This window comes from Corvus moneduloides, chromosome 1 (assembly GCF_009650955.1).
Source record: "Corvus moneduloides isolate bCorMon1 chromosome 1, bCorMon1.pri, whole genome shotgun sequence".
In the NCBI taxonomy this organism is placed as follows: Eukaryota; Metazoa; Chordata; class Aves; order Passeriformes; family Corvidae; genus Corvus; species Corvus moneduloides.
In genome coordinates, this window is record NC_045476.1 from 37,837,381 (window position 1) to 37,845,388 (window position 8,008).

Here is an 8,008-nt window from a genome sequence, read left to right on the forward strand (position 1 = left end):
CCAAACACTCCTGGGGATGATCTCTGAGGGGCAAAAGGACCAGTTCTCATAAGGGGAAAAGAAAGGAATCAACTTCTTGCAAGATTAACAGTGGTTAGAAAAATAGGTACGCTTCTGAAATTTGAGGTATTTCAGGTCAGTGCTAGTTGCATCTCTGTCAACAGCACTTGAATCATACACTGCACATCCATGCTGTAGCAATTAATCATAATAGCACAAACCAGCACTTTCCTTTTTGGATTACCCTGGGACACAAAGTCCTGTTCATACAGCTCAAAAGCGGCAGAAGAAAACCCCACTAAAAACATCTTCTGTCCCTCAAGTAATGCCTGATAAGAAAAGAAGCTCTTGTATTAGTTTCAGAAGAGATAAAACTCATCACAAGATGTAGCGGGTTGAGTTCGAAACCGGGCGGAAACAGCAATTAAATGTAGTGGTTTTGATTCAAAATATCCATTATTTACTTATTTTTCTTCTGTGAGATAAGAATTAGGAGAAAAGCAAAGCAGGCACAAACCTTAAACAGTTGCAGTACAATGAAAGAGCTTTATTACTAACAGAATTAAAAGTAAAGAGAAAACAACAAAACAAAATTAAAGTAAATTCCCCCCCCCCCCCCCGCCCTCTTTCCAGCACCCCTCTCCTTTTATCCAGCTCACACAAGGGATGACAGAACATGGGATGTTAGTCAGTGTTGCAGTTCTTGAAAAATCTTTTCTCTTATGCTTAAGGAAGAAAAGGTTTTCCTTCAGTTGCACATGGTTCCCAAACTGCCACTAATAGCAGGCCCGCCCGGAAACAAACAGTCTGCTGTGTGTAGAACATCTCTCCCATGAAGAATTTCACAGTTCATTCATACTACAAAACATGGGCCATCACATGGGGTTATTCATCTTTTTAAGGATAAGTTCTTTTGGCCTGCACACAAAGGCTTTTCTTCGCCACAAGTCTCTAACAGCCTCTTACTACTTCTATATAGCCTGGCATAGGCATTCTTCACAATCTTCACAGGCACACGAGGATACTCCATCCCCCCATGTTCTTTCATTGGATTAAAGAGACAAACAGTTTGTGGTATTACGGTTTCTTACCACGGCATGCAAGAAGGTTTCTTTTAAGCTGCGCGCCAGAATTGCGGCACCGCCCTCTTCTCTCCTGTCGCCATTTCCAGCTCCGTCCCACGTGACTCACTTCTCTTTCTCTCTGACTCTGAAACCGCCATGTTGAAGGGTGTTCTTGTTCGGGCTTTACGGTGGGGAAAGCCTCGCTCCCTCTGTGCTGCTGGCTGCACGGTGTCCTCTTTAGTTCAGCACGAAGTGTGCTGGCTGCAGACAGGAGGCTCTGCCGGCTCCCGCTGGCTCCGCCGGCTCCGCATGGAGAGGAGAGGGACCCGCCTGTCCCCAGAAGCTGCGCTGGATGGGTTTAGCTGTGAGCAGTCCATGGCTGGCTTTAGCTGCCTGCGGCTCTGGGACAGTCCCCCCCAGCGACCCAGGGTCCGTGCCGTGGCGCTGAGAAAGGGGGAAAGGGGCAGTGGCCCCGGCCCGGCCCGGCCCGGCGGGGCCGTGAGGCTCGGAGCCCCCCCACCTTCCAGCAGGCGAGCTCCGACCAAAAAGGGGAAGTCCCGCCTTTCTGTGTGGTTTAAATATGTAAATTGTGAGAAGCGTAATTGGTCTTAAAGACTGTCCATCAACTCAGGGTCAACCCAACACATTCCACCCCTCGCTTCTTAAAATTTACATATCCAAAAGTTACTTAAAATAGCAAAACCAGAGCTAAAAGAAAACAAATTCCATAAACCGCCACCCCTAGAATTTTTACTACTACTACAAAGCAAATTTCTTCTATTATTCTACTTAATGTTATAACTTTCTACTTGCTCTGCTTATTATTTTCTCCTAATTAATCTTCATCTCACAGCGCTCATTAATTGCCCGCATTCTCCACCATTGATGTAGCGGGTTGAGTTCGAAACCGGGCGGAAACAGCAATTAAATGTAGTGGTTTTGATTCAAAATATCCATTATTTACTTATTTTTCTTCTGTGAGATAAGAATTAGGAGAAAAGCAAAGCAGGCACAAACCTTAAACAGTTGCAGTACAATGAAAGAGCTTTATTACTAACAGAATTAAAAGTAAAGAGAAAACAACAAAACAAAATTAAAGTAAATTCCCCCCCCCCCCCCCCCGCCCTCTTTCCAGCACCCCTCTCCTTTTATCCAGCTCACACAAGGGATGACAGAACATGGGATGTTAGTCAGTGTTGCAGTTCTTGAAAAATCTTTTCTCTTATGCTTAAGGAAGAAAAGGTTTTCCTTCAGTTGCACATGGTTCCCAAACTGCCACTAATAGCAGGCCCGCCCGGAAACAAACAGTCTGCTGTGTGTAGAACATCTCTCCCATGAAGAATTTCACAGTTCATTCATACTACAAAACATGGGCCATCACATGGGGTTATTCATCTTTTTAAGGATAAGTTCTTTTGGCCTGCACACAAAGGCTTTTCTTCGCCACAAGTCTCTAACAGCCTCTTACTACTTCTATATAGCCTGGCATAGGCATTCTTCACAATCTTCACAGGCACACGAGGATACTCCATCCCCCCATGTTCTTTCATTGGATTAAAGAGACAAACAGTTTGTGGTATTACGGTTTCTTACCACGGCATGCAAGAAGGTTTCTTTTAAGCTGCGCGCCAGAATTGCGGCACCGCCCTCTTCTCTCCTGTCGCCATTTCCAGCTCCGTCCCACGTGACTCACTTCTCTTTCTCTCTGACTCTGAAACCGCCATGTTGAAGGGTGTTCTTGTTCGGGCTTTACGGTGGGGAAAGCCTCGCTCCCTCTGTGCTGCTGGCTGCACGGTGTCCTCTTTAGTTCAGCACGAAGTGTGCTGGCTGCAGACAGGAGGCTCTGCCGGCTCCCGCTGGCTCCGCCGGCTCCGCATGGAGAGGAGAGGGACCCGCCTGTCCCCAGAAGCTGCGCTGGATGGGTTTAGCTGTGAGCAGTCCATGGCTGGTTTTAGCTGCCTGCGGCTCTGGGACAGTCCCCCCCAGCGACCCAGGGTCCGTGCCGTGGCGCTGAGAAAGGGGGAAAGGGGCAGTGGCCCCGGCCCGGCCCGGCCCGGCGGGGCCGTGAGGCTCGGAGCCCCCCCACCTTCCAGCAGGCGAGCTCCGACCAAAAAGGGGAAGTCCCGCCTTTCTGTGTGGTTTAAATATGTAAATTGTGAGAAGCGTAATTGGTCTTAAAGACTGTCCATCAACTCAGGGTCAACCCAACACACAAGAGCAGAACAGTTCATTCCACAAGTTATAAACATATTTTGCTTTCTTTGCTTTAGAGAAAGAAAACAACAGATTATGTACTGTCTTCCTCCAAGAGCAGAAAGTTGCTTTACAACAGCAGAACCACCTATTATCCTGCATGGAGACAGGTGGAGGGTGCTGGGGAAGGGATTGTTTTATTATTAAAAAACCCCAAAGATTTCAGGCTGTTGCCTGGCTTCAAGACTCATTAAAGACAGTGGGAATGCCATGAACTTGAACAGCCTTTGAATGAGACTTTACACTTCAGGTTGCTATCACAAGAAGATACTACATTTCACTTTCTACAGAACATTACCTCAGCACCCTTTAAACAGACTTAATCCAGAAACTGTAGCTGCGCCATTTATACTTCTCCATCAATAAGCAGCACATTTTGCAAGGAAGAGTCCAGAACGAATTTCTTGAAGTGCTCCACAGCAGAACTTCAGCTTGGGTGTTCAGCAAGAGGACAGGCTAGAGCTGCCTCCCTGCTTCCAGTCAACGCCAGCAAAACTCTAGAAAACTATTTAACTGATTACCATGAGCCAGTGGAGACAATGTCATTGAAAGTGTCTCAAGATTAATCTCCACAGTAGTCAGCTCCACCCCAATAGGTGATGTTTTGTTTGGAGGTGTACTTAGCCTTGAAGAATGTGTATTTCATTTCCTCTGGTAATGCTTTATATCTTAAAACAACCAGTAGATAGTAATAACTCCAATAATCTGACACCAAACACCAATATTAGTTTTTCCTTTTATGATGGTCAATGGATCAAAAGGTAAGTGAAGCATAAAGGTAATAAAAAGTAACAAGACATTTTGTTTCTTTTACTCAGTTCAGGGGCTAATTGGTCAGTAAAAACTTGCTAGATGAGGTGGTTTCCTAGCGTAACATTCTTGAAGAAGTATAATATATACATATATATAGCTGTGCTGTTGAAATTTAATGCATATTGGCCTGGAAATTTATTGTGTTCCTATTCCCTGAATAGTATCCATAAGATCTAAAAATCTGTCATTATTGCAATAATGCTGATATCAGCTTTTGACCAGTCAAACCCCTGCAGTCTTTATACTCTCTTCCTCTACAATAAAGCTGCTAAGGTGGTTCATTAAACTGCTTTCCACTACAGTGTGCTTTATTTATTTTCAGGGCACAGAATGTCAAGCATAATATTTATTTACTGAAAATGAAGTTTTAAAAAAATACAGCAGGACATTTCTCTACAAGATTGTTAAAAAAAAAAATAGCATGTTTTAACTGAAAGTTAAATAGCAGGCACATTGTAATCACTAGTCTACCATATGAACAACAGAAATTACTGGTATATCAGACATGTATAGGAGGTTTTTCTCTTGGGTTTCTGTAAATTCACAAAATTTTGGATATAGGCATCTTTGACCAATCTCAAAAAGAGACGCACAAAACTAGACCACCGTTTGAAGTCTTATCAAATTACATTGTATTCAGCCCTTCTGTAAAATTCCCCGATTATATCGTAAAGGTAAAGTTTTTTTGGTAAACTGAGGAATAGCATGGTGTGCTTCACTTCACACCAAAAAGTCAAATTCCTTATCCCTTAAGCCCTAAATGCTTCTTCTGAAAGTAAGCTGCTATAAATCTCTGAATATAAGAAACTTGGTTTATTCTCTGGCTGTCAGTGGTTCACAGGTAAGCCAGAAGCCTTTATTATCCCTAAGAATCTTTCTAAAAAAATAATCTACCTGCATCCAAAAGGAAGGTGAATAAAGCATTCCACGGGAAGGCAGCATTAATCCACTCCAACAATTCAATGGGTTTTCTCAATGAGAAAAGCTGTCCCTATGGTTTTCATGGAACTGTATTCAACTAGTTTCTTTCAACTTGTCCAGCTTTCCAAGGGCAAGTTAAGGTGGTTTATGCTGCCAAACCACAGTTTCCAGTCTTATAACAATAGGGCATGTTAATGTTGGCAGCAATACAAAGGAGTCACATTTTCATACAGATGTACTGTTTATGAACAATAGTGCACTTGGTACACACAGCCTTTCTTCATCATCACCCATGCATACTTTGGGGATTTTTTTTTTCTTCATTTAAATACAAGCCCTTCAAGTGTTCTGTTTACTGCAAGTATGAAGCAAGAAAGGTGAATTCCTACTGCGTTCATATACTTGGGTACACTCTATGTAATGCACTCAGATGTATTCATCAGGTTAGCATGGAAGCAAGAAACCACCTCAGGAAAAAAATTGAAAGTTTTAACTTAGTTTTCTAGATCCAGACATCACTGGTTCAGACGAAGACAAAAAAGCATTACCCTGCCTGAAAGGACAATACTGTGTCATTTGAACAGGCAGCTGGTCTAAGAGGCAAATCCTGTCACAGGGCGTAGTGCTGTAAGTATGTTTCACCCCCGTGAGGGTTACCGGGCTGGAATTGACTTGCGTGCATTCTCACTACTGGCAATTAACGTACCACAGGTATTGAAAATTATACTCCCCTGTTTCTAACTGCATTGTACTACGTTACCTGACAAACTCCCCAGGAAGGCTACAGAACTGCCAAGTACATTTTTAGATGCTTGGGCATAAGGCATCAGTAAATATACTCTGATACAATCTGATACCTGAGTAACGATGGGTAAGGCAGTAGCCTGAGGGACTACGTACAAGATGCAGCATCTTCTGCTTTTTGTACAGCTCTGTTTACTTTCTAAAAGTAGAATTAAGCGGCAAACACTACTGTTTGACATTTAACAGCAGAGACTTAATGGTCTCAATGCAGTTCACTGAAAACAGCTATCACCATAAATAAGCAACTATAAAATCCTCTCCAGTTTGACAATAGGTCTGTCAAAATCAGAAAGATGTCTGGTAATGTGAGAACTAGACTAACTATCCCTCCATTCTCTCTCCCTAGCCTTCCAGAAGGCTTATAAGAGGAAGGAGTAAAAACCTCTATTGCTAAAATCTTTGCTGTGCCTATTCTAAAAAACTCCTGGCTCCATAGCAAGGCAGCTACCCACATTTTCAGAAACGCAGTAAATAGTAAAATGGTAGGTATAAGGCAAAAAGCATAGTATGTCAAAACAGATTGCTAGTTACAGTTAATGTCCTCACAAACATGCTTGAGGAGGGACGCACGCACACTCTAAGGCATTTTGCAATCTAATTCGGTTACGCTTGCCTGAAACATAACACAAATCCCAGCACAACACAGGCTCCTACTTAATTAGATTCCCTAAGAAAAGTCAGTCTGAGCCATATGGTATTTTCCTCAGCAGTTACGATAAACTGACCTTGATACTAGGAAAACGCACGCTGCTTCTGTCTGAGGCATAAATTACAAGCGCAGCGTGGCGGGATGCTCGCATGAAACGGGGACAGCGGCAGCGCCACGCTGAAACCCTCCCCGGGCTCCCGGGGAAGTTGATCAAGACTAAAGCGCTCCAGTGATAACGATGATGATGCACTGCAGTGACAGCGCTCGAATAGCCACGCTGTCAGCAGAGCACCACGAAGCTGCTCAGACATCTGTCCGGTAATTAAAGGAGAGCCTAATGCCGCGCTGCCGCGGAGCAGCAGCCCGCCTCGCCCCCGAACACCGCGGAGGGCGGCGACCCCTCGGCCACCAGCACGCCCCGACACCCGGCCCCGCCCGACCCCTCCCCAGCGGCGCGGGGCCCCCCCACGGTCCGAGCCCGGCCGCCCCCGACGGGCGCTGCGGCCCCGCACCACGGCCCTGCCGCAGGCCGCCCCACGGCGCCGGCCGGCCCCGCGCTGCCGCGGCGGGGGAGCCCCCAGCCCGGCCCAGTCCCGGCCCGCGGGGGGCGGCGGCCGCGCCCCCGGCCGTACTCACCCCCGGCCAAGTGCGAGGGCTGCACCACAATGGCAGGCAGGCAGGAAGTGCCCCGCGCTCGGGGCACGGGCAGAGCCACCGCCGGCGGCTGCGCCCCGTCGCTCATGCACGGAGGGGTCTGCGGCCGCCCGGCGCCGGCCCCCGGGCACAACCTACGCGGAGCCGCCGGGCACAGGTGCCCCGGTCCCGCTCCGCACCGGCCGGCGCAAGGCGAGAGCAGCTGTCTCCTCCTGCTGCTGCTGCTGCTGGCGCTTCTGCCGCCACTGCTGCTGCTGCTGCTGCTGTCGCTGTCGTCGCCGCCGCCTTCAGCCCTCCCCACCCCGCCGGACGCGCCACCGAGTGCTGCTGCGGTGCCGGCGGCGGCAGCTCCCGCCGCGCACCGGCACCTGCTCGGGCGCTGCCGCCAATCGCCGGGAAGGGGACGGGCGGGGGGCGGGGGCGGCGCGCCCGGCAGGGGCGGGAGTTGCGCGCACCTCCGCGTTCCCCCCGCCCGCGCCCCAGTGCGCATCCATCCCTAAAGCTGCGCCCCCGACAGGCAACGAGCGGGCTCCCGCCGCCGCGGTGTGTGCCCCCGGGCCGCCCGCCGCTGGCACGCCAGCTGGACGGGGGGACACCTGCGGCCCGTGCGCCACTTAAGCTCCAGCTGGCCGGGAGAGGCACAGGTGCTGCCAGGCGGTGCCTGTCTGGGCCCCGCCGTGGTGCGGGCCGCCCGTGGCGGGTGTCTAGCAAAGGAAAAGAGAGGCCGGTTGTTGGGAACAGGCGAGAATTCCAGCCATATGGATGCGGCGCATCGGGTAGTCATAAGGAAGGTGCGGCCTGGTCAGTCGTTTAGCTCATCAGTGAGTCATCGCTGTAACGTGGAAGCGCT

At 48.5% G+C, this 8,008-nt stretch overlaps 1 protein-coding gene across 7 annotated transcripts in view; it reads right to left on the bottom strand.

Annotated features, from left to right (window-relative positions):
• The window catches only part of MYRIP (myosin VIIA and Rab interacting protein), a 213,203-nt gene extending 205,839 nt beyond the window's left edge, over positions 1–7,364 (bottom strand). For 6 of the 7 annotated variants that reach the window (XM_032106168.1, XM_032106149.1, XM_032106123.1 and 3 more), the window contains exon 1: positions 7,141–7,364. The gene's annotated coding sequence lies outside the window, so the exon portion shown is untranslated. The remainder of the gene's footprint in view (positions 1–7,140) is intronic. The other variant, XM_032106134.1, reaches the window with a different exon arrangement.
• Between the last annotated feature and the right edge of the window lie 644 nt (positions 7,365–8,008).